Below are 24,341 nucleotides of genomic sequence, written 5' to 3'. Positions count from 1 at the left end.
AATTATTTAATTTAATTGTTGTTTATTATTTTCCTTGAAGTTACTAACGTGTGTATTTTGTTATTAGAAAGAGGTACGAGGCAACAAAGTAAGTACTTTAATGGTTTTCATTGATGTTATGATATAGAGTTCATGATTAGGTTGTTATTTTGATTCCTAGTATCATGTCTAGGGTAACTTTAATATTAAGTATGATTAAAAGTATGATGCCTTTTATGTTCTTCCTAATATTTATGATTGTTAGTATCATATTAGGGCTGAATATTTGATCTTTATTGTTTAGTGACATGCTAGGGTTTGTTATTAATCTTGTTAGTATCACGCCTAGGATCTTGCTATTATTATGCTTTAACATGATTCGTGATTATTTTTATAATTGTTTTAATTATGATTATAATTTTATTATTGTTATAAATAATTGTCGTTATGATTATTATTATGTTGCTTGATTATATTTCTTTATTGTTATTGCTTGATCACGCCTTTTATGCATGTTTAAAGGGAATTTGTACTTGTAATCACGCTTAATAAGATATTAATAATCTTGTTTAGGTTTAATTTGATTATAATTCAAGTGATCGCCAATAATAGGTTTATTTGTGCATTATATTCAACCAACATAGATAAACAGGTTTAGGGTTAAACCTATTGATTGCATGTTAGTCAGAAAGCGCACATGAATACGATCAGAATAAAGTAGAGGCCTATTATTAGGGCAGGTTCAATCTCTTTTAGGCTGGATTTGTACCTTCATCCCCGAACCCTATTTGGTTCAAGACCTTTTGGAGTTGACGATCTCTTGGATCATTAAGGGATGTAACCTTCACCTCGTGAACGGTTTACAAGTTCCTAAAAAGACTTGTTGGCGACTTTTTTTCTCTATCTTCTTTCCCTTTGGACGCCACTGTACTTTAGTGTACGATCACAGTGGGGTTCAAGCTAGGGGATTAACGCTTGAAAAATTCCCTACACTAGTATATAGGTTTGTTAGGTGTTTATAAATTTAGTTTGAGCGAGGGAAGATTAGATAACGACCTAGTTTTCCTCTCGTCATTTTTTTAAATGTGTTTAACTTTAATTTTATTCAATTAGCTTCATTGAATGCAATTGACTTTCTATAGATTCAATAATCTTTGTATGAATGGTTTTAACTTTCATTTGATTCTATAAGCTTTGTTTGAATGTCTTTGACTTTCATTCGATTTAAAAAGCTTTGTATTAATGTGTTTGACTTTCATTTGATTTAAAAAATTTGTTTGAATGTGTTTAACTTTCATTTGATTCAATTAGCTTCGTTGAATGCATTTGACTTTCATTCAATTCAAAAAGCTTTGTTTAAATGTGTTTGACTTTTATTTGATTTAAAATGCTTTGTTTGAATGTGTTTGACTTTCATTTGATTCAAAAACCTTTGTTTGATTGTGTTTGACTTTCATTTGATTTAAAAAGCTTTCTTTGAGTTTGTTTGACTTTAATTTGATTCAAAAATCTTTGTTTTAATGTGTTTTACTTTCGTTTGACTCAAAAAGCTTTGTTTGAATGTGTTTGACTTTCATTTGAAAGCGTTGTTTGAATGTGTTTGACTTTCATTTGAAAGCTTTGTTTGAATGTGTGGTAATTTCATTTGATTAAATGAGCTTCGTTGAATGCGTTTGACTTTTATTCGATTTAAAAAGCTTTTTTTGAATGTCTTTGACTTTCATTTGATTCAAAAAGCTTTGTTAGAATGTGTTTGACTTTCATTTTATTTAATTAGCTTCGTTGAATGCATTTGACTTTCATTCGACTCAAAAAGCTTTGTTTGAAAGTGTTTTACTTTCATTTTATTCTATAAGCTTTTTTTAATGTGGTTAACTTTCATTTGATTCAAAAAGCTTGGTTTGAATTTTTTTACTTTCATTTGATTCAAAAAACTTTGTTTGATTGAGTTTGACTTTCTTTTGAGTCAAAAAGCTTTGTTTGAATTTGTTTGGCTTTCTTTTGATTCAAAAATCTTTGTTTGAATGTGTTTGACTTTACTTAGTTCAATTAGCTTCGTTGATTGCATTTATGTTGATTGCATTTGTCTTTCTTTCGATTAAAAAACCTTTCACTTTCATTTGATTTAAAAAGTTATTTTTGAATGTGTTTGTATTCCTTTTGATTTATTTAGCTTCGTTGAATGCATTTTACTGTCATTCGATTAAAAAACCTTTGTTTGAATGTGTTTGACTTTCATTTGATTCAAAAAGCTTTGTTTAAATGTGTTTAATTTTCATTTCATTCAATTAGCTTTGTTGAATGCAAATGACTTTCATTAGATTCAAAAAGCTTTGTATTAATGTGTTTGACTTTCATTTGATTCTATAAGCTTTGTTTGAATGTGTTTGACTTTCATTCGAATTAAGAAACTTTGTTTTAATGTGTTTGACTTTCATTCGATTTAAAAAGATTTGTTTTAATGTGTTTGACTTTCAGTTGACTTAAAAAATTTTGTTTGAATGTGTTTAACTTTCATTTGATTCAATAAGCTTCGTTGAACTCATTTGACTTTCATTCGATTCAAAAAGATTTGTTTGAATGTGTTTGACTTTTATTTGATTTAATAACCTTTGTTTGAACGTGTTTAACTTCATTTGATTCAAAAAACTTTGTTTGATTAAGTTTGAATTTCTTTTGATTTAAAAAGCTTTGTTTGAATTTGTTTGACTTTCATTTGATTCAAAAAGCTTTGTTTTAATGTGTTTGACTTTCATTTGATTCAAAAAGCTTTGTTTGAATGTGTTTGACTTCCATTTGATTCAAAAAGGTTTGTTTGTATATTTTTTTACTTTTATTTGATTCAATTAGCTTCGTTGAATGCATTCGTATTTCATTCGATTAAAAACCCTTTGTTTGAATGTCTTTGACTATCATTTGATTTAAAAAGTTTCTTTTTTTTTTATGTATTTGACTTTCTTTTGATTTAATTAACTTCGTTGAATGCATTTGACTTTCATTCGATTCAAATAGCTTTGTTTGAACGTTTTTTACTATTATTTGATTCACTAAGCTTTGTTTAATTGTGTTTGACATTCATTTTATTTAATTAGCTTCGTTAAGGGCATTTAACTTTCATTCGATTAAAAAATCTTTGTTTGAATGTGTTCGACTTTCATTCAATTCAAAGAGCTTTGTTTGAATGCGTTTGACTTTCATTTGATTCAAAAATCATTGTTTGAATGTGTTTGACTTTCATTTGATTCAAAAAGCTTTGTTTGAATGTGTATGAATTTCATTTTATTTAAAAAACCTTTTTTTGAATATTTTTTTACTTTTATGTTATTCAATTAGCTTCGTTGAAAGCATTTGTCTTTCATTCGATAAAAAAACCTTCGTTTGATTGTCTTTGACTTTCATTTGATTTAAAAAGTTTCTTTAAATGTATTTGACTTTCTTTTGATTTAATTAGATTCGTTAAACACAATTGAATTTCATTCGAATCAAACAGCTTTGTTTGTATGTGTTTGACTATTATTTCATTCACTAAGCTTTGTTTGAATGTGTTTGACATTCATTTTATTTAATTAGCTTTGTTAAATGCGTTTAACTTTCATTCGACTAAAAAATCTTTGTTTGAATGTGTTAAACTTTCATTCAATTCAAAAACCTTTGTTTGAATATGTTTGACTTTCCTTTGATTCAAATAGTTTCGTAAATTACATTCGACTTTTATTTGATTTAAAAGCTTTGTTTTTATATATTTGACTTTAATTTGACTCAAAAAGCTTTGTTTGAATGTGTTTGACTTTCATTTGATTCAATGAGATTCGTTGAATGCATTTAACTTTTATTCGATTCAAAAGGTTTTGTTTGAATGTCTTTGACATTCATTTTATTCAAAAAGCTTTGCTTGAATGTGTTTCACTTTCATTTGATTCAATTAGTTTTGTTGAATGTAATTGACTTTAATTCGATTCAAAAGGATTTGTTTCAATGTGTTTGAGTTTCATTTGATTCTATAAGCTTTGTTTGAATGTGCTTGACTTTCATTCGATTGAAAAGGCTTTGTTTTAATGTGTTCGACTTTCATTTGATTTAAAAAGCTTTGATTGAATGTCATTGACTTTCATTCGATTTAAAAAGCTTTGTATTAATGTGTTTGACTTTCATTTGATTCAATTAGCTTCGTTGAATGCAAATGACTTTCATTAGATTCAAAAAGCTTCCCTACAGCTTTTGGCGACTCCACTGGGGAGGATTTCTATTTTAATTCCTGAATTTGTTTCGACAATGATTTAGAATGAGTGGATGAGACTCGAAAAGTTCTAAGTATTTCATGTGCGTAATTTTGATTAACATTGTGGCATATGCATAAAAAGGTTCTCATTGGAAAGACTATCCGTAATGAGTAAAAAACATAAGGATTTTACACGTAGGAAATTTGAGAAATGTCTTTCACAACTAGGACTGAAATAACACCGCGCGAAACTGGATGATTTTATCGAGCACAGAAAGCTGCTGAGGCATGTGGGAAGTAGCGTCAGGGGCCAGAGCTTGGCGCCACACTTTAAGCCGTAGCGCCAGACGCCAGTATTGGCGCCAGGCGCTACAGTTAAAAGTTGGCGCCAATCTCTGTTTGCTGGCGCCAATTTCCCCCAATACCGAGCCAGAAATATGCGTTCTAATTTCGACCGGTTTTTCATATTGTTTGCTCGATCCTACTTCCTGATTGAAAATTTTCTCATTTTTCTGAAACCCATATGTGTTCTACATATGGACATAACCCTCTGGGAATTCATGCTCTATCTACCCGATTGAACGCTCCTGGCAACAAAGGGTACATCTGAGAGGTTGAATTCACCAAACCATGGAAGTGAGTTTTTTTGTTTTCTATAAAACTCGCGGTGTTCTATCCACACGCGTTAACCCTTCACGGTTAGGCTTCTACGTGGTGCATCTGGACAATTAACCATGGACCCTGTTTGACTAAACCATATCCCGAAATTTAGAGAACTAGAGCCATGGTTAGGTTGCGAACTCATTGCATCATGTTGTGCCTACTTGACTAATTGTGCATTATTTGTTGTGCATATATATTCTATGATCCTCTTAACCATTTGTTGATTTGTGTTGAGATTATAATTAATGACTTACAGAACTTTGCCTAATTAATTAATTAATTAATTAATTTGAGTCAATAAAGTTTTTTTTCTTTTTTTTTTAAATCGGAATTGACCTAGTACGACTTTAGGCATACTCTAGTTGACTAATAATATCGAAAACAGTCCCAGACCGAGGCTCCAATATTGGTGCCAAAATCTGAGTTGTAGCGCCACTGTATGTTGTGTAGCGCCAGACATTTACTAAAACGTCTGGCGCCAATCACCATATTGTGACGCCAGTTCTGTCGCTTGGCCGACAGTTCGGATTATTTGTCGAGTCATCACCTAGGGTCTAATTAACCAGTTTACTAATTAATTCGGTTAATTTCTGCTGTCAATAACACCTTGTCAGGTCATTAATCGAGTCTTGGTCACATAGTCTAGCCACATGGTCATGACACGAGTCTTAACATGTCACCTACACTCACTAGTCTTAGCACACACTTTGAGTACACATCACCATGACCATGTCTTAGGTCCATGCATGAGTCGGTCTTTCCGTCATTTGAGTTGAGGGGTACATTTTACTCCTAATTCTTCATATCTCTCCATCTAAATCTTTCTTCATATTCTTCCACTTTTCTTCACCTCCTCCATCCATTGCATGTTGAATAAAGTTTGAGCCAAATAATTAACAATAAGTATCCCCAAATTCCTTTTCCACAGTACTTGGTCGAGGAGAGAAGGGCGATTAATCAAGCACAACCTCTTTATTCAAGTCTCGCTTTTTGATAAACCGATTCGTCAAAAGAGGAAGGCTAAAAAGATAATGGCAACTCAAGAAGAAGTCAATGAGCTTAAGAATCAATTGGTTACCATGACTGAAACACTGAAGCTACTCACCCTCAAGGTTGATGATCCCGTGAAGCAACAACAGATGGACATCATGCAAGAGAGCCTAAGCAAGTTGTCTAGCGATTACTAGTTTCAAGAGCTTACATCACAAGGGGTCACGGTGGACAAAGATCTTCTTCCGCAGAAGTTCAATGCCACTGACATCCCAAAATTCAAGGCAACAGATAACCCTTACTTCCATCTAAGAGCTTTTGAAACTATAATGACCATTAAGGGTATCGATAAGAAGGTTTTCCCCTCTCTGTTCCCACTATCTCTTGAAACCGTTTGCCAACAATGGTTCTTCTCCCTTGACAAGGAGAAAACCTCTACCTGGGAATCGATAGCAAACTCTTTCGTTGATAGGTACACGTGCAATATCCAAGTTGAAACCGACCATAGACAACTTGAGATGCTAAGACAAAAAGAGAATGAAGGCTTTACTTCTTTCTTTAATAAGTGGAGGGAAACTTCCGCTAAGATGATTGAAGTCCCCACCGAAAAGGAATCTGTGAGGATGTTTATCAAGAATCTCCAAGAAAAGTATTCGAAGCACCTAAAATATCAACACAATTTGAATACTTTCAAGGCCGTTTATGACATCGGAATTGAAATCGAAGATGACCTTGCAAAGAAAAAGCTACTAACAATAGTAACCACGGTGGCTGGAAAGGAAAGAAGAATGACAATCCTTCTTCTTCCGAAAACACCCACTCTAGTAACAATGTTAGTACCTTTGATCTCAGTGAAGTTTTAGCCATGGATAACCAAGGATCTAAGAATCAACTAAGGAAAGACTTCACCCCCATTGGGATGAGCTACGATACTGCCTTCGATCGACTCCATGCCAAAGGACTCATTACTCCCATTGGACCTATTCAAGATCCCGCACCTGAAAAGAGATTGCCTAGTTGGAATCCAAACGAACACTGCAAGTACCATCAAGGTAGGGGTCATACTACTGAGAGTTGTTGGAAGCTAAAGGAGGCTATCCAACATTTGATTGATAATAACAAGCTTCCCATGCCTCCAGTTAACAAGAGGAGCGAGTGATGATAAAGAAAACAACACAAGACAAGAGGCGAGCTTCAACGACAAGATTTTATGACCTCTTTTTCTATTTCTTTTTCATTTTACCCCTTCCCCAATAAGTCTAGAATAGGCACCTTTTCTTTTCCTTTAGATTAATTTTGTAGATTTTTCCTTTTTCCCCTAATAAAATGAGCATTTAATTCCTTGCATATGATCATTTCATGCAAAATAATAATAATAATAATAATAATAATAATAATAATAATAATAATAATAATAATAATAATAATCCATGTCGAGCTAAGCACAACGTATACCAATGATTTGAGGCACCCCTTGTAGCCACATCATAACTCCTTTCACCTTTCTAATTTACACATCCTTTCTTCATAAACCACTTTGAGCCTCGTCTGACGATAGACCCTTATTTTTCAACCTACATCTACCTAACCTTGGGATGGGATGGCATGCAACTTATGCAATTCTAAAGAGAGCTTGAGCAAATTCAGAAGAAAGAAATAGCAAAAAATAAGCAATAATAAAAAAACCAAAAATAAATAAAAGTGTACAAAAGGATAAGTGTTCCAATGTCTTTGATATGAGAGTATCTTCGATAAGAACACTTCTCAGATTGCGTCTCTTATCGAGTGCTCGGTACCGTTCTTGAGAAACATGAATGCCAAGTGAGTGATAGACCGCATGATCGGGATTTCCCACACTTGCAAAAGTAAAATAAATGCTAAAGCAAAAAGAGCTAAAAAAGAATAGAAATTCAAGCATGAAAATACAAATATTCAAAAGCAAGGTTGCACACCTTGGGGCTTATCTAGGGTCTTGAGCCTTTATCCCCTTCTTCTTTCAACCTTTAGCCTAACCACGTTACAACCCTTAAAAAGACCTTTTTTTGAGGTATACACACTTGTGCGAGGTTCGGCTAGAGTTACGTTCGGCCTGATTCCTAACGGATACGTAGGCAACCTCACATCGAGGTGCGACCATAATAAAAATGCATTTATATTCACATTCACACACTTACACCATGATCATATCAAGGGATCCCCTGTGCTCATCCCTATTCATTTAGAGCTAGACTTGGGGGCTTGATCCCTACATCATTAGCTTACCTAGCCTAAGAGTCACCATTATTTGGCTCTTCTAACAAATAACATCTTCCCACACACTTAGCTCTTGCGGCCTAGCTTTAGTGTCACTTTCACACACTGCACGCATACATGACCAAATATACTTCCCTTAGGAACCCTTTGTCATGAAATCTTAACATAACGCTGAAGCATGCCTTGTCACATCACTCATCAATCGTAATTGTCATTGCATCACGAAGTATGAAGTGCTTAGCCTTCGTGCCTAAGTCACCCAAATACTTTCATCATTGAGTCAACCATTGAGATAGCCTAGGATGGATTAATCCTTGAACCTTGAGAGATAGTATCAAACAACATTTGACTAAGCTCATTCAACATGCATCTTCAAACTTTTGATTTTTCTTTTTCACGTCTTTCTTTTTCCGGAGAAAGTCGGTACCCTCCACAAAATTGACGCAAAATTTTTGCTTTTTTTGCATTTTTTCGAGTCGCACGATCACATCACAATGCACACACAAGTCATGTACACATTTTTTCGAGTCATGTACACATAATTTTGAACCTATCCTCTCTGCATTTTTTCGAGTCGCACGATCACATCACAATGCACACACAAGTCATGTACACATTGAGTCATGTCGTTCCATATCACTTTGATTTGAGTCTAACACATGTGCATTACACTTCGAGTCGAGTCAACCTCGAGTCAGTCAATCACATGAATCAAGTTATACCTTGAGTCGTGTCAAGTCAATTAGTCAAGCAACGCTAAACCTTAGATCAACCCTAAGATGATTAAAAATATTGGCAAAGTTCTATAGTCAAAATAAATATAGGTGCAGCAGAACAGGGAAGACCCTATCACAGCGTTCGGCGATAGAGTCAATTCTTGGCGCCAGAAATATCTCAGCAACGACAGAGCTCGAAGCCTCCCAGAAAGGTGATTTCGACTTCATACAGCAATTTCGGGTTCCTTGGTACGCCAGTTAGCCCCTATAAGCAATTTGACATGATTAAATAGTCAGTTTGATTACAATTGCAATAAGTGATCGACCTGATGAAAGATCGTCTCACTTAGCTTAAAGCGCCTAGGCATTGGCTCAAAAGTAGAAAAGGCACCGACGTATAGGTTCAAAGCAACGAAAGCGCCGACGTACAGGCATAGTGGAAGCAAAGTTCGAGAAAGCTTTAAAGATCGACAAGTGTTGGTCTTCGGTAATTTTCTTTGGAATATTATCGCAACAACTGAGGATGACTTCAAGTAAAGTTATTTTCGACAGCGTTTGCTAAGATTGTGGAAATTGTTACCAAAGATTTGAGAAGATAGCACGAGATGGGCGGTCTTCGACAGCGTTCGCTAATATTGTGGAAGTTGTCACCAAAGATTTGAGAAGATAGCACGAGATGGGCGGTCTTCGACAGCGTTCGCTAATATTGTGGAGGTTGTCACCAAAGATTTGAGAAGATAGCACGAGATGGGCGGTCTTCGACAGCGTTCGCTAAGATTGTGGAGGTTGTCACCCAAGATTTGAGAAGATAGCACGAGATGGGCGGTCTTCGACGGCATTCGCTAAGATTGTGGAGGTTGTCACCCGAGATTTGAGAAGATAGCACGAGATGGGCAGTCTTCGACGACTTTTGCTATGATTAGAAAGGTTGTCACTATGATTCAAGAAAAGGCTCAAGATGTAGCAACATTTGATTAGGGGATTTTTATCCACCAATCACCGTCTGACAAGTGGACCAACCAGGTTCCGCCACGTGTCCTTCACGAAGGCCAATAGGAGCCTGCCACGTGTCAATCACAGATACGTCCTCTACGGACCAATCGAGGCACGCCACGTGTCCACCCATGCCAAATGGGAAAACTGGCCATCAAGGCCCAATCCAGTCTAGAGGCCCGGTCAGCCCTAGGTTTACCTTAAACCTAGAGAGTGGCACGCTTCTCAAGGCTATAAATACTTAATTAATCCTCATTAATTAAGCGGAATAGAGAGATCAAGAAATCAAGAGAAGAACAGAAACATTACGGAACACTAATAACCGGCTAATCTCGCTAACGACGCAGATTACCAACATTAAACACTCTCACCTAGAGAGATCTTATTACTTTAATTTCCGTATTAATCACTCCTTAATCAGGTACTAACTTGACCGTTGGAGGCGGAGCTCCCAGGAGTCTCCGTTATTTTGCAGGTACAGGCGTCCGGTTCCAGTCTCGGAATTGTAACTCTCCCGCAGGACATCAGAAAACCCCGAAACATTTGGCGCCGTCTGTGGGGAGAGTACTTCAGAGATGGCATCCAAGTCTGTACCGACTCCTGAAGAGAGGCGTCCCCTAGACGACCCTCAAGTTCAGTCGGACCATGATACCGAAAGTGAATTTGAAGTGGAAACTCATACAGCTCCAGACGGGACCCTAAGGGCCCGACGTACCCGTCATACCGAAAGGAGGGAACGGGAGCATCTTCAAACAGGAAGCGAGCCAGCAGGCGCACTGCCTGCTCGGCAACAGCCGACTGATGGGTCTGCTCCCATCACAAGGAACGAACTCATGACCTTCATGAGGGACTTCAAGGGAGAGATTCAAGAGTTGATCAACAAAAAGCCGCCTGCTTCAGTCAAAGAGCAGTCGGCCAAAAAACCTTCCACTTCACTGAAGAGGAAGCCAGTTCAAGGGCGAGAGGCGACTCCTCATCCTAAATCCAAGAAGCGGGAGCCACCTGCCCTTGATTTCATAAAATTCCGTTTTCCTACGGGAAATAGGAAACCGGTTCGTCATATTCAGGCGGACGGGTCAAAGCAAACGTTCACAGATGCTCGGCTACTGCTAGAGCAGAAGAAGTGTGACCGATTGTCAGAGTCGGCTTCTACTTCAAATTTTCAAGACAGTTTGCGAAATGCCTCGATGAGGCATACTCAGTCGTACCATGAGAGTCAGTCAGGCGGCACCTCCCGTCAGTCCGGCTTTCATAGTGCCCAGGCGGTACCAAACTTACCATTTGTGCCGCAACAACAGTATTTTATGCAGCCACCTCCATTTGGTGGACCTGCAGCAAAAAACGTCCAACCTATGGACTGGCAGCTACGGCTGCTTAGACTTGGTGAACAGCCGTCGGCCTTCTCCAAGGAAATAACTGAAGCCGCTCAGCCGGCCAAAGTAAAAAATGTACTAGTAGGCGCCTATGACGGCACTACTAACCCAGAAGACCATCTGATGGCTTTCACCAACCTGATGTACCTTCAAGGGTTGGATGATCCCACTTGGTGCAAGTGTTTCCCAGCGACTCTCAAGGGAATCGCACAGCAATGGTTCGGCAACCTGCCGACTGGTTGTGTAAACAGCTTCAGGACGCTTGCTTACTTATTTTCCTCCAACTTCGCCATGAACATTCCTGCGAAGAAAACGACCCTTGATTTGGGAACAATTCAGCAGGGCGAGAAGGAGGGGCTTCGTTCTTACATCAGGCGGTTCAACCTGATGAGAATACAGATTCAAGGGTTACCGGATGAGGTAGCTTATACTGACTTTTTTAGAGGTCTCAAAGACGGGTCTACCTTCAAATTTGATTTAGTTCGAAAAAGGGTGGCGACTCTTCAAGAGGCCTTGATTGAAGCAGAAGCCTATATACAGGCGACTGATCTGTGTACGATAAAACAGTCGGACGGGAAAAGGTTCGACAAAAGAGAAGGACGACAGAAACAGTCGTCTAACAAAGATGAGAAAAGAAAAGAGGTCTGGGCGGCTGATTCCTCTAAACAGCCGGCCCAGAAAAAGAAAAAAGAATTCAAACCATACTCCCCAAAGTATGTGTTTAACAAGGATAACCAGTTTATCCTGAAAGAAATAAAGGGACGGTTCTCAATTGAGAAGCCGCTCCCCATGAAGGGTTCTGCAAACAACCGGAACCAAGACAAAATCTGTGCTTATCATGATGACGTTGGTCATCACACCAATGACTGCATCAGTCTCATGCGGTACCTAGACCGCTTGGCTGAGCAAGGTGATCTTGACACTTATGTCAAGAAATCTACGGGGAACACTTCCTCAAAAAAGCAGTCGGCCAAAAAGAATCAACAGGCCGACAGTTCCGATACAGATGATGCAGTCGTCTACACCATTGCAGGCGGCTTCTCAGGAGGCGGCCCCACCATTAGGGGCACCAAAGATAATATCAGGCGGTTATATGTAAATTCCGTTCACCAAGAACGGCCGTCCAAATATACATTTCCTGAGATTGTCATCACTGAAGAGGATCTAGGAGGAGTAAGGGGGCCGCATGACGACCCTCTTGTTATTGAATGTAAAGTGGCCAACCAGAGAGTTGGACGAATCCTCATAGATACCGGGAGCTCCTCAGATCTCATCAGCAGCAAATGTCTGTCGAAACTGAAATATCAGACGGACTGCATACATTCGGCCTCCCACCCTTTAATAGGGTTTGGAGGAGGAGTCGTCCACCCACTGGGAAGAGTAGATTTACCCATTCGCCTGGGCGAAAAAGGAGAAGGACGACACATGGTAGTCCGGTTCCTAGTAGTAGAGGAACTCTCGGCCTACAACATGATTCTGGGTCGACCAACCCTGAATAATTCCAAGGCTGTTATAATCCCGTCTCTTATGCTGCTTAAGTTTGAGAGGGATAATGGAACAGTCGGCTCCCTAAGGGGAGATCAGAGGATGGCCCGAGAGTGCTATCTCTCGGATGTCAAACCCACTGTTATGGCCACTGGGTCAAGTGGAGAAAAAACAGACCTTGACAATGTCAAGGAGAATGCGCCTGTTCAAGAAACAGGCGACAAAAAGAGAAAGGCGTCCCAGACAGAGTCCGCAAGAAAAGCAAGAAAATAGCAATCATTGGCAGAGGAACGGCCGGATGAGTTCCGCCCTCAGCCGGCTGGTGAGCATGCGGACCTGATCTTAGACGACTCACGTCCTGACCGAACAGTCAAAGTTGGGACGACTGCTCTGAGAAACCTTGGTGACGACTTTCACAACCTGTTGAAAGAATACAAGGACATCTTTGCATTTGAAGTCCATGAAATGCCAGGCATTAGTCCTGATCTGGCAGTACATAAACTCGCTGTGGATCCGAAAAAGAAGCCGGTACGGCAAAAGAAGCGGAACCATGGCGAAGAAAAAAGTCAGGCGGCAGCCGCCGAAGTCAAAAAATTACTTGATGCAGGGTTCATTCGGCAATGTTACTTCCCAGACTGGGTTGCAAATGTGGTGCTTGTTAAAAAGCCGAATGGCACCTGGCGAATGTGTGTAGACTACACAGACTTAAACAAGGCGTGCCCCAAAGACAGTTACCCTCTGCCTAAAATTGATAACCTGGTCGACTCAACAGCCGGCCATGCCTTGATGAGTTTTATGGACGCCTATTCTGGTTTCCATCAAATTCCTTTATGGAAGAAAGATCAGGAGAAGACGGCCTTCGTCACTGATCAGGGGTTATACTGTTACACGGTCATGCCGTTTGGTCTTAAGAATGCCCCGGCTACCTTCCAACGAATGATAAACACAGTGTTCTTTGATCAGATTGGGAGAAACGTCAAGGCATATATTGATGATATGATTGTCAAGACTAAACTTCAGAAAGATCATCTGACGGACCTCCGAGAAACTTTCGCCACACTCAGGCGGCACCATGTCATGCTCAATCCCAAGAAATGTGTATTTGGAGTTGAGTCTGGGAAATTTCTCGGATTCCTTATCAATCAGAGAGGAATAGAGGCGAACCCTGAGAAGGTGCAGGCGGTCATTGACATGCAGTCGCCTCGTACCATCCGAGAGGTTCAGAAGTTAACAGGTTGTCTGGCGGCCTTGGGGAGATTCCTAAGCCGATCAGGCGACAAATGCCTATACTTTTTCCAGGCAATTAAGAAAAAGGCAAGGTTTGAATGGGGGCCGGATGCTGAGGCCGCCTTCCAGAAATTAAAAGTTCACTTGCATTCCTTGCCGAGGCTGGTCAGCCCTTTGCCCAAAGAGGATCTCTACATGTACCTGGCCGTCTCTGATCATGCGTTAAGCGCTGTGCTCCTTGCTGAAAGGGACGGCTGTCAGCTCCCGGTCTACTTTGTCAGTCACGTACTGAAAAATGCCGAGTTGAGGTACCCCCTAGTGGAGAAATTTGGTCTTGCACTCTTCATGGCTGTTAAAAAATTGAAGCCCTACTTTTTGGCACATGCAGTCGTCGTGTATACCGACCAACCAATCAAGCGGCCCCTTACCATCATGGAGTCGTCAGGACGAATGATCAAATGGGCCATAGAAATACAGAGCCTCGAAGTTACTTTCGAGCCTAGAAAAGCAGTGAAGGGGCAAGCCTTTGCTGACTTTATTGTAGAGATGACTCGTCCTCCTGACTCTCAAGTTCCAGACCAAGTCTGGAAGGTATATGTGGACGGAAGCTCTACTTCAAATGGTTGTGGAGCAGGCGTCGTATGTCAATCTCCAGAGGGCGACAGGTTCGAGTATGCTCTACGCTTCAGTTTTCAGGCTTCAAACAATGAGGCAGAATATGAAGCTTTACTAGCCGGGATCCGCATGTGCAAGGCGGCAGGGGCAAGAAAAATAGACGCCTGTTCTGATTCACAATTGATAGTGAGTCAGTACAATGGCGAATACGAAGCAACCCATCCGGCCATGATCAAGTATTTACAGGCGGTCCGACAAGCAGTCGGCTCCCTTGAGGATTTCAATCTGATCCAAGTGCCGAGATCAGAAAACAACCAGGCAGATGCACTGTCAAAATTAGCATCATCCGCCTCCTCCGATACTCCTCGAACTGTTTTTTGGGAAGTAATGGAGAAGAGAAGCATCGAGGAAAACCCTATTGGAATCCTAGACAGAAGCTCAACCTGGATGGATTCAATCAGGGCATATCTGACAAACGGTACACTGCCGGATGATCCTCAACAGGCGGCAGCACTGAAAAAACGAGCCTCCTGTTTTGAAATGATACAGGGAGAACTTCACAAGAGGGGGTACCTTCAACCCTTCTTAAAGTGTGTTACTCCTGAAAAGGGACGAGAGATACTAGATGATCTTCACTCTGGTTTCTGTGCTTCCCATATAGGTGGTAGGATGCTTGCTCAAAGGGCAAGGCGGCAGGGCTACTTTTGGCCTACTTTGGAAGCAGATGCAATGGAGATGGTGAAAAAATGTGACAAGTGCCAAAGGTTTGGCAAATTAATTCACCGTCCGGCTACTGACCTCACTACCATTCACAGCCCACTACCGTTTGCTAAGTGGGGCATGGACATTCTAGGTCCATATACGCCTGCTACAGGCGGCAGAAGGTATATACTTGTTGCCGTTGACTACTTCACTAAATGGGTAGAGGCGGAGGCTGTAAAGGGAATCAAGACGAAAGATGTAATTTCATTCATTTGGAAAAACGTCATCACTCGGTTCGGGGTTCCCATGTCTATGGTTTTTGATAATGGTCCCCAATTTGAGACGCCTGTTCTCAAAAGCTGGTTGGGAGACCAAGGAATTGCACACTACTTTGCATCTGTCGGTCGTCCACAAGCAAACGGCCAGGTAGAAGCCTTTAATAAAATCATCTCAGACGGTCTCAAGAAAAAGATTGAACGAGCAGGCGGCCTATGGGCGGATGAACTACCACATGTTCTCTGGGCCATTAGGACGACTGAAAAAGGGGCGACTGGAGAAACTCCATTCCTCCTAACTTATGGTGCGGAAGCTGTTCTTCCAATAGAACACTACGAGCCGACTCTTCGAGTAATGCTATATGATGAAGAGGCAAACTGGGAAGCCATGCGCCTGGCATTAGACTCACTTCCTGAAAAGAGGGGCAATGCTGTTTTGCGCCATGAGATCTATCGTCTGAGAATGACTAGATCATACAACAAAAAAGTACACAGGCGTCCACTCAAAGTAGGGGACTTTGTACTTAGAAAAATGGAAGCAGTTGGTAGGGCTAATGAGTCTGGCAAACTAACTCCCAACTGGGAAGGACCCTACCGAATCTATGAGGAAGTCAGGGACGGTACCTACCGTCTGGAAACACCAGACGGACAACCGTTGCCTCGAACTTGGAATGTAGATAACCTTAAAAAATATTTCTTCTGAGTGATGTAAAGTAAAGAGCTACTTAATAAAGTTTGCACTTACTATTCAATTTTGTATTACGAGGGGCATGCCGTCTGTACCTTTACAGTCGGCTACTCTCCATTGAGTTTTTCACTCTATCTTCAGAGGGGCATGCCGTCTGTACCTTTACAGTCGGCTACTCTCCATTGAGTTTTTCACTCTCTTCAGAGGGGCATGCCGTCTGTTCCTTTACAGTCGGCTACTCTCCATTGAGTATTTTACTCACAATACTTAGCTAAAAAGATTAGGGCCTGGCCGACCCTGTGCCTAACAGGCGGGTACCCTTCTTTTACTTAGCACCTACGTTCACCAAGAACTTACCAAGGCCACCGGCCGAATGATCAGACCAGGCGCCAAGCCACCTGATCAAATCTACAAAACTAATACGACCTGTCCCAACATCATAGCAGGCGTCCGACGGCATCCATCCGGATGAAATTCATCGCAGAGAGCAGCTCCCTTTTGGGTGGAACATTGTTCTATAAACTAATTACACGGCACCTATACGACTGTCCCCAAGGGCAACCACGTAGCCGTTTTTGAGACAAGGATAACTCTATCACTAACCAAACCAGTGGTAGCAGTTGACATCTGAGTCAGATGACCGCATGTATTACTTGGGATAAATGCAGGGGGTACCTATTGAGTTAATAGCCAACAAACATTGGCGAATCAAGGGGTCTAGCCGGCCTACGCCGCCTGGTACCTCTACTTCTCAAACAAAAGTGACGGCGACTGAGTAACTCCAACGTTAACTCATAGTCACTCCTTCAAATTTGGTATGGAACCTAAAAAGTTTGAGTTGTCCGCCTGTTTTAAACAAACAAGGGCACTCAAACCCCTATTCCTACTAGGTAACCTATTGAGTTAATAACCAACAAACATTGGCGAATCAAGGGGTCTAGCCGGCCTACGCCGCCTGGTACCTCTACTACTCAATCTAGATTGTGACGAAGACTAAGTAACTCCTATGTTGGCAATAAAGGGAAACAACCGGCACCCGCCGCTTGTTATCCTACTTAATTCCTTGGCAACTAGGTAATACTATTCACTTGGTCGGACCGATTGAATAAATAGTTCGAATACCGATTGAATAAATGGCCGAATGATCGTCTATCCTGGAAACAGACAACCAGTCGTCCAGGGGCATAGGCGGCGTACTTACTATTTGTACCTGTCTTAACGTTCGGCCATACACAACAGTCGGTCTAGTGAACAAAGGGATATTAGATATGGAATACTTAGACAAATTTGAATCAAAACAAAAATTTGATTAAAAATAAGCCGGTCATTAAAGACCAGCAGAATATTCAAAACCCCGGCCCCCTGGCCGGGTAATTACAAAGCAAACGGCACGCAGGCCGTGGAAAAAATACAGTAAGCTTAAGAAGGGGGCAGTTCAGTATTAGCAGCTGTCGCCTGGTCAGCATTCTTCTTGCTGGACTCGGCTTCAGCTGCACCCTCTTTTGATGCCTTAACCCCAAGTGGCACAAGCGCCACAACCGGCTCTTCCTCCTCCAACGCATCTTCCAATGCCTCTTCTTCGGCAGCCGCCAGGATCTCTTGATTATATGTTTCCGAACACTGGCGGTACGTTCTTTCCCATGAGGCAAAGTCGGCACTGGGGAACAGGCGGCCCCAGGTCATGCGCTGGATTTGAGCGGAGTCTTCCACCATCTCCCGGACGAGCTCTTTCTTCTCTTGCTCGGCCTTTTCCGAGAGCTCTTGGGTAAGACTCTTCTCTTGGCTCACCAGGCGTTCTTTTACGTTGGCCAAAGATTTCTCCATGGCTTCGTAAGAGTGCATTTTTTGGCGAAGAGGTTTCAGCTCGGCCTTAAGATTTGTGACGGTCGCCTCCAGCTCGTCAATCTTCTTCTGGGCCGCCTCTAACTGAGCCCGAACAGCGGCGGTAGCCTGCGCCTGATAATAAAGAAGATCAATGGTCAGTACTTCATTTTGGGCAATTTGAAACATTGCCTTATCACAGCTGGAGGCGGCCATAGCTTTTGCGGCCTTTACCTCTTTGTTTTTCCGATCAATCGGCTTGCGAAGGCTGTTGACTCGGAGCAGGGCCTAAGTACAAAAAAAAACAGGCGTCAGTTTCCAAACAAATAAGATAACAGGCGTCCTGGAACTCAAATACTCAAAAATATGCTAAGTATACCTCAGCAAGGACCCCTGAAATCCCATCAAGGTCAAGGGTGCCGGCACCCCTGACCGCCTCCTTTTCAGATGGAGGAACTACTTTGACCATGGACTTGGCTACCTCAACCAAGTCAAGCCCCTGAGGGCCGGCTGCATCAAGCGTAAGAAAAAAGCAAGTTAGACCTAGTCAAGAAGGAAGCAAGTGTGAAAGTTTTTACAAGTGATTGTCCATACTTCTAGGCGGCCCCGCCGGGGTTTTAGAAGAAGTGGCCGGCTGCTTCTCAGCCGCCACTGTTTTCCTGGAAGACCCAGGAGAACTTGCAACAGTCGTCCTCCGGGCCTTGGGGTCCGGCTGTTGCGAGGAAGAAGCTCTTGGAGTGCCAGACTGAAAACAAAAAGAGTTAGTATTTGTATAAGACAACTCCTAAAAGAGGAAGAGTTTTCGAAGCCTACCAAGGGTGCCCCCTTGTTGGGGGAGTCGGCATAAGACTGTTGCATGAGAGAGGCCCGCAACATGGCCGCCGCAGTCTTGGATGCTGTTATTTTACTCATGGCGTCAGCTGCAAAAAATAAACAGCAAAGATTAGTAAAGATCCCAAGTATACAAGGCGTGAAAAAACAGAGTATTTGTCAGGCCGGCTACCTCTAGAGCACCGACTGCTGAGGCCACAGGCGGCCAAAAAGTACTCGTCATAGAGCCACTTGAAGCTCGGGACGCAGTGTAGGGGTACTTGCTCTCCTACCCCTGAAGTAGAGTTCACCCTAGTCTCTACTTTGAAGAGTCCTTTGTCCAGGATCTCTCTTTTAGCCTTTGGGGGAACAGGCGGCATGCTGCGGCCGCCTGCGAGAAGAGGCGGATCCCTATTCCACTTGTTAAACCGTTGGTTCAGCTCCGTGTCTGAACCCTCAATGATAAGGAAGGTGTTCCGCCAATCCTTCCATTTGTTCGCTTTACCTCTCGTCATGAGGTAACCCCTATGGCTTGTTAATTGATACCAGCCGGTACCTCCCGACTTAGGGGTCCGGCTGAGATAGTTCATGTGGGCGAAAGCCTCAAAGCTTGGCTCCACCCCGTACATTTCGCACCCGGCCACATAGCCGAGTACGTTTACCCAAGAGTTGGGGGCTAACTGCCATAACCCCAAATCATACCCATCTAAAATCCGCTGAACAGCCGGATGTAATGGGAAGCGCAGTCCAGCTTTGATGGCCGCCACATAGCAGCCAAAGCAGCCGTCATCATAGCTGGTACCAGCCGGCCAGACGACAGTGTCTTCTGGATCCGGCACGAACAGTAAAAATTCCGGGCCCATTCTGTGGTTAGCAATAAAGCTCGCCACTTTGTCTTGCATGGTTGCGATCCGGCCCCGGGGTACCATGCAGTAGTAGGGGGCGTTTTCCTCTCTGTAAGAGGCGGACGGCTCCGCCCAATTGTCCCCCTTCTCAACTGCATGAGAAAGTCTCGCCTCTTGTAGGCGGCTATGTCTTTCTTCTGAGCCTGGAGAACTGTGGCCAGAAGAGCTGGATTCGGACTCGTCCTCTGACGAGTCCGAAGAGGACGGCTCCTCCCCTCTCCCAGAGGGGCCCGCCTCCTCTCCCTTAGAAGGAGCAGGAGGAAAATTAGACATGTCCACGGTAAGATGGGAAGGGACCACCTTGGCCCCTCTCTCAGAACTGTCGGCTTGGCACCCGCCTCGTTTCAATTCTACATCTGGCGCCTGGTCAGATGTTTCACTAAGGAGCACCCTTTGGGAGGAGCCGTCTGAGTTTGATATCATAGCAGTCTGTTTTGTTCTGGCCATCACGTTCTGCATAGACACAGATACAGTCGGACTTTGTATAAAGGGCAAAGATGGGTCCAGAAAAGGGCAGGCGGCACTCCTAGTCCTAGATTCAGCCGTCCCCGGTGACCGGCTGATCACTAACTTAGGTCGTGTCGTGTGCTTCCGTGGTGCCATTTCAAAAAATAAAAAGAAAATTAAGAGTAAGAGAACTGAGTTACCTGAACGAGTGACGGTTGATGAAGTTCTGGAAGTCCGGTGCAGTCGGCTTGTCAGAACAGGCGGTAGGCAGAAAAGGTCCGAAATGTCAGAGCAAGTTCAGGGATCCGAATGTTCTCGCAAAGTTCTCAAATGTGAAAATGACCGAAGTCAGCACTTCCTTTTATAGGCAAAGTGAGAAGGCGAAGGGTCGCTTCCAAATTCAAAATTTGGGCGGGAAAATCTCTCGGCCGTTTGCAAGGTGACACCTGTAGCAGGCCGTCGCCTGTCACCGTGCGACACCTGTCACAGGCGACACGTGACCAGTCACGTGCCACCTGTGAGGGGCAAATGATTAGGGGATTTTTATCCACCAATCACTGTCTGACAAGTGGACCAACCAGGTTCCGCCACGTGTCCTTCACGAAGGCCAATAGGAGCCTGCCACGTGTCAATCACAGATACATCCTCTACGGACCAATCGAGGCACGCCACGTGTCCACCCATGCCAAATGGGAAAACCGGCCATCAAGGCCCAATCCAGTCTAGAGGCCCGGTCAGCCCTAGGTTTACCTTAAACCTAGAGAGTGGCACGCTTCTCAAGGCTATAAATACTTAATTAATCCTCATTAATTAAGCGGAATAGAGAGATAAAGAAATCAAGAGAAGAATAGAAACATTACGGAACACTAATAACCGGCTAATCTCGCTAACGACGCAGATTAGCAACATTAAACACTCTCACCTAGAGAGATCTTATTACTTTAATTTCCGTATTAATCACTCCTTAATCAGGTACTAACTTGACCGTTGGAGGCGGAGCTCCCAGGAGTCTCCGTTATTTTGCAGGTACAGGCGTCCGGTTCCAGTATCGGAATTGTAACTCTCCCGCAGGACATCAGAAAACCCCGAAACAACATTGATCGACGTCGTTCCCTAGATTGCGGAAGGTCGTCAAAACAAACAACAAGGTGGCGTTCCCTAGCTTGCGGAAAGTTGTCACAAAAAACTGAAGGTAATTTCAGGACGAAATTGTCTTCGATCATAATTCCTGAGGCATGGAAAATGATCATAATGCGGATGAGAATAATGTCAAGAGAAATAATTTTCGATGATATTCCCTTGGACGTGGAATATTATCACAGCGGGGGAGGATAGTTTCAGGCGAAGCAATCTTCTAATTGGAAGGAGTTACAAGGCGTAGCAGTTTTCAAGCGGGATGGCATTCTCTAGCTTGCAGGAGGTCATCAAAACAATCGGTTACTTTCAGAGACGTGTGCTCGACGGTGCAAGATACGCGTTTCTTAACTCTTTTATCTGTTTAACTAATTCTAGTTTTGCAGGTATCGGCGTTATAAGATTGATTTAGGATCGTAGAACGTTCTGAATCATTCTCCGTCCCTATCGATACTTTGGCTTTCGTTTTTGAAACTTGCGTTTCTCCAAACTCAGTCAAAGTGGGGCTTCTGTAGACACCCATTTGTGTCTCCCCAAAACCAAACCCAGTGATGAGTGCCTTTCACATCGAATCATGATCGAATGAAACGAAAGTGTGGAAAGGTCTAGTGTTGCGGAAAGTTTTAATTCTTTTCTCTTCTCTCTGTTTTTGAAAACTTTATTTTAAGAAAACAGCCAATCCAGTTTGGTTGGTCCATGATATGGGTCCCATAGTGGTGAAGTTGGATGGGGCTTGCAAAGACCTTTTCAACGATATATTATAAGCCCAATTCCGATGAATATTGAGGAAGTTATGGCCAATTTACTAAACTAGGCCCGGTTTGAGTTTTAAGTACGGCCCAATGATCTAGGGGAGGGCCTAATATGATTTATCATTCTTAATCCAATTAGGATTCTTCAGAGTTTTAATCAAGATCAAATAGCATTTTCGGCTGAAATTATATTATTTTATCTTCCAGTACGGGAAATTTATCAGATTTTCAAAAACGCGTTGAAATCCAATTTGGCGTCCAACCCCAGGCCTTGGCGCCTAGAATCAGGATTGACGCCAGACGCCAGCCATTGGCGTCTGGCGCTAGCCACTGGTCCTAGCGCCAATGAGCCAAGGCTGGCGCCAAGGTGGTTTTTTGATCTTCAGACTCTGTTTTGATAAATTATCTTTTTTGGATGTTTTTCTCTATAAATATCGTATCAAAAACTCCGTTTTCATTGATCATCTACATCTATCGTCCACCAATTCTTTTTATTCTTAAGTTTTCATCAACTATCTTCATCACCAATAATCAACTCTCTTCATTCACAAAATTATTCATCAATTACCATTCATTAATTCTCTTCATTCATCATCTACATCATTCATTCATCAATTTTCAATAACATTAATTCTTTAGCATTCTTTTCTTTCTTGCTTTTTAATACAAAATTCCGCATTCGCAAGATCTAGAAACACCTAGCCATATTCGAAATTGCCTTCGCCCTAGACGTGAAAGGTTTTAATTTCTGAGGGTTTGGTCCCAAATCTCTATTTCAATTATTTAATTTAATTGTTTTGATTATTACTTTCCTTGAAGTTACTGACGTGTGTATTTTGTTATTAGAAAGAGGTACAAGGCATCCAAGTAAGTACTTTAATTGATTAATTAATTTCTGATGTAGATATCATGTTTAGATTGTTATTATGATATTCCTAGTATCATGTCTAGGGTATTTTTAATATCATATATGATTGTTATGATGCTTCCTATATTCTCCCTAATATTTATTATTATTATGATTATCATTGATTATTATTAATGATGTTGATTATTTATTATGTTGCTTGATATGTATCATATTTTATATTCTTTATTGCTTGATCACCTTTATGCATGTTTAAAGGGAATTTGGTACTTGCAATCACGCTTAATAAGATAATTAATAATCTTGTTAGTTTAATTGTGATTATAATTCAAGTGATCGCCAATAATAGTTTATTTGTGCATTAATATTCAACCAACATAGATTAAACAGGTTTAGGGTTAATCCTATTGATTGTATGTTAGTCAGAAAGCACACATGAATACGAGCAGAATAAAGTAGAGGCCTATTATTAGGGCAGGTTCAATCTCTTTTAGGTTGGATTTGTACCATCATCCCCGAACCCTTATTTGGTTCATGACCTTATGGAGTTGACGATCTCTTGGATCGTTAAGGGGTGTAACCTTCATCCTATGAACGGTTTACAAGTTCCTTAAAAACTTGTTGGCGACTCTTTTGCTCTATCTTCTTCCCTTTTGGACGCCACCGTACTTTAGTGTATGATCACAGTGGGGTTCAAGCTAGTGGGATTTTTAAAGGCTTAAAAATATTCCCTACAATGAGCTTCGTTGAATACATCTGACTTTTATTCTATTCAAAAAGCTTTTTTTGAATGTCTTTGACTTTTATTTGATTCAAAAAGCTTTGATAGAATGTGTTTGACTTTTATTTGATTTAATTAGCTTCGTTGAATGCATTTGACTTTCATTCGACTCAAAAAGCTTTGTTTGAAAGTGTTTACTTTCATTTTTTTCTATAAGCTTTTTTTGAATGTGGTTAACTTTCATTTGATTCAAAAAGCTTTGTTTGAATTTTTTTGACTTTAATTTGATTCAAAAAGGTTTGTTTTATTGTGTTTGAATTTCTTTTGATTTAAAAAGCTTTGTTTGAATGTGTTTGACTTTCATTTGATTTCGAAAGCTTTGTTTGAATATGTTTGACTTTCACTTAGTTCAATTAGCTTCATTGATTGCATTTATGGTGATTAAAAAACCTTTATTTAAATGTTTTCACTTTTATTTGATTTAAAAAGTTATTTTTGAATGTGTTTGAATTTCATTTGATTTAATTAGCTTCGTTGAGTGCATTTTACTTTCATTCGATTCAAAAAGCTTTGTTTGAATGTGTTTGACATTCATTTGATTCAAAAAGCTTTGTTTTAATGTGTTTAACTTTCATTTGATTCAATTAGCTTCGTTAAATGCAATTGACTTTCATTAGATTCAAAAAGATTTGTATGAATGTGTTT

The sequence above is a fragment of the Chenopodium quinoa genome, unplaced genomic scaffold, assembly GCF_001683475.1.
Source record: "Chenopodium quinoa cultivar QQ74 unplaced genomic scaffold, ASM168347v1, whole genome shotgun sequence".
NCBI lineage: Eukaryota > Viridiplantae > Streptophyta > Magnoliopsida > Caryophyllales > Amaranthaceae > Chenopodium > Chenopodium quinoa.
The sequence above is the reverse complement of the archived record's forward strand: the minus strand, read 5'-3'. Positions refer to the sequence as shown.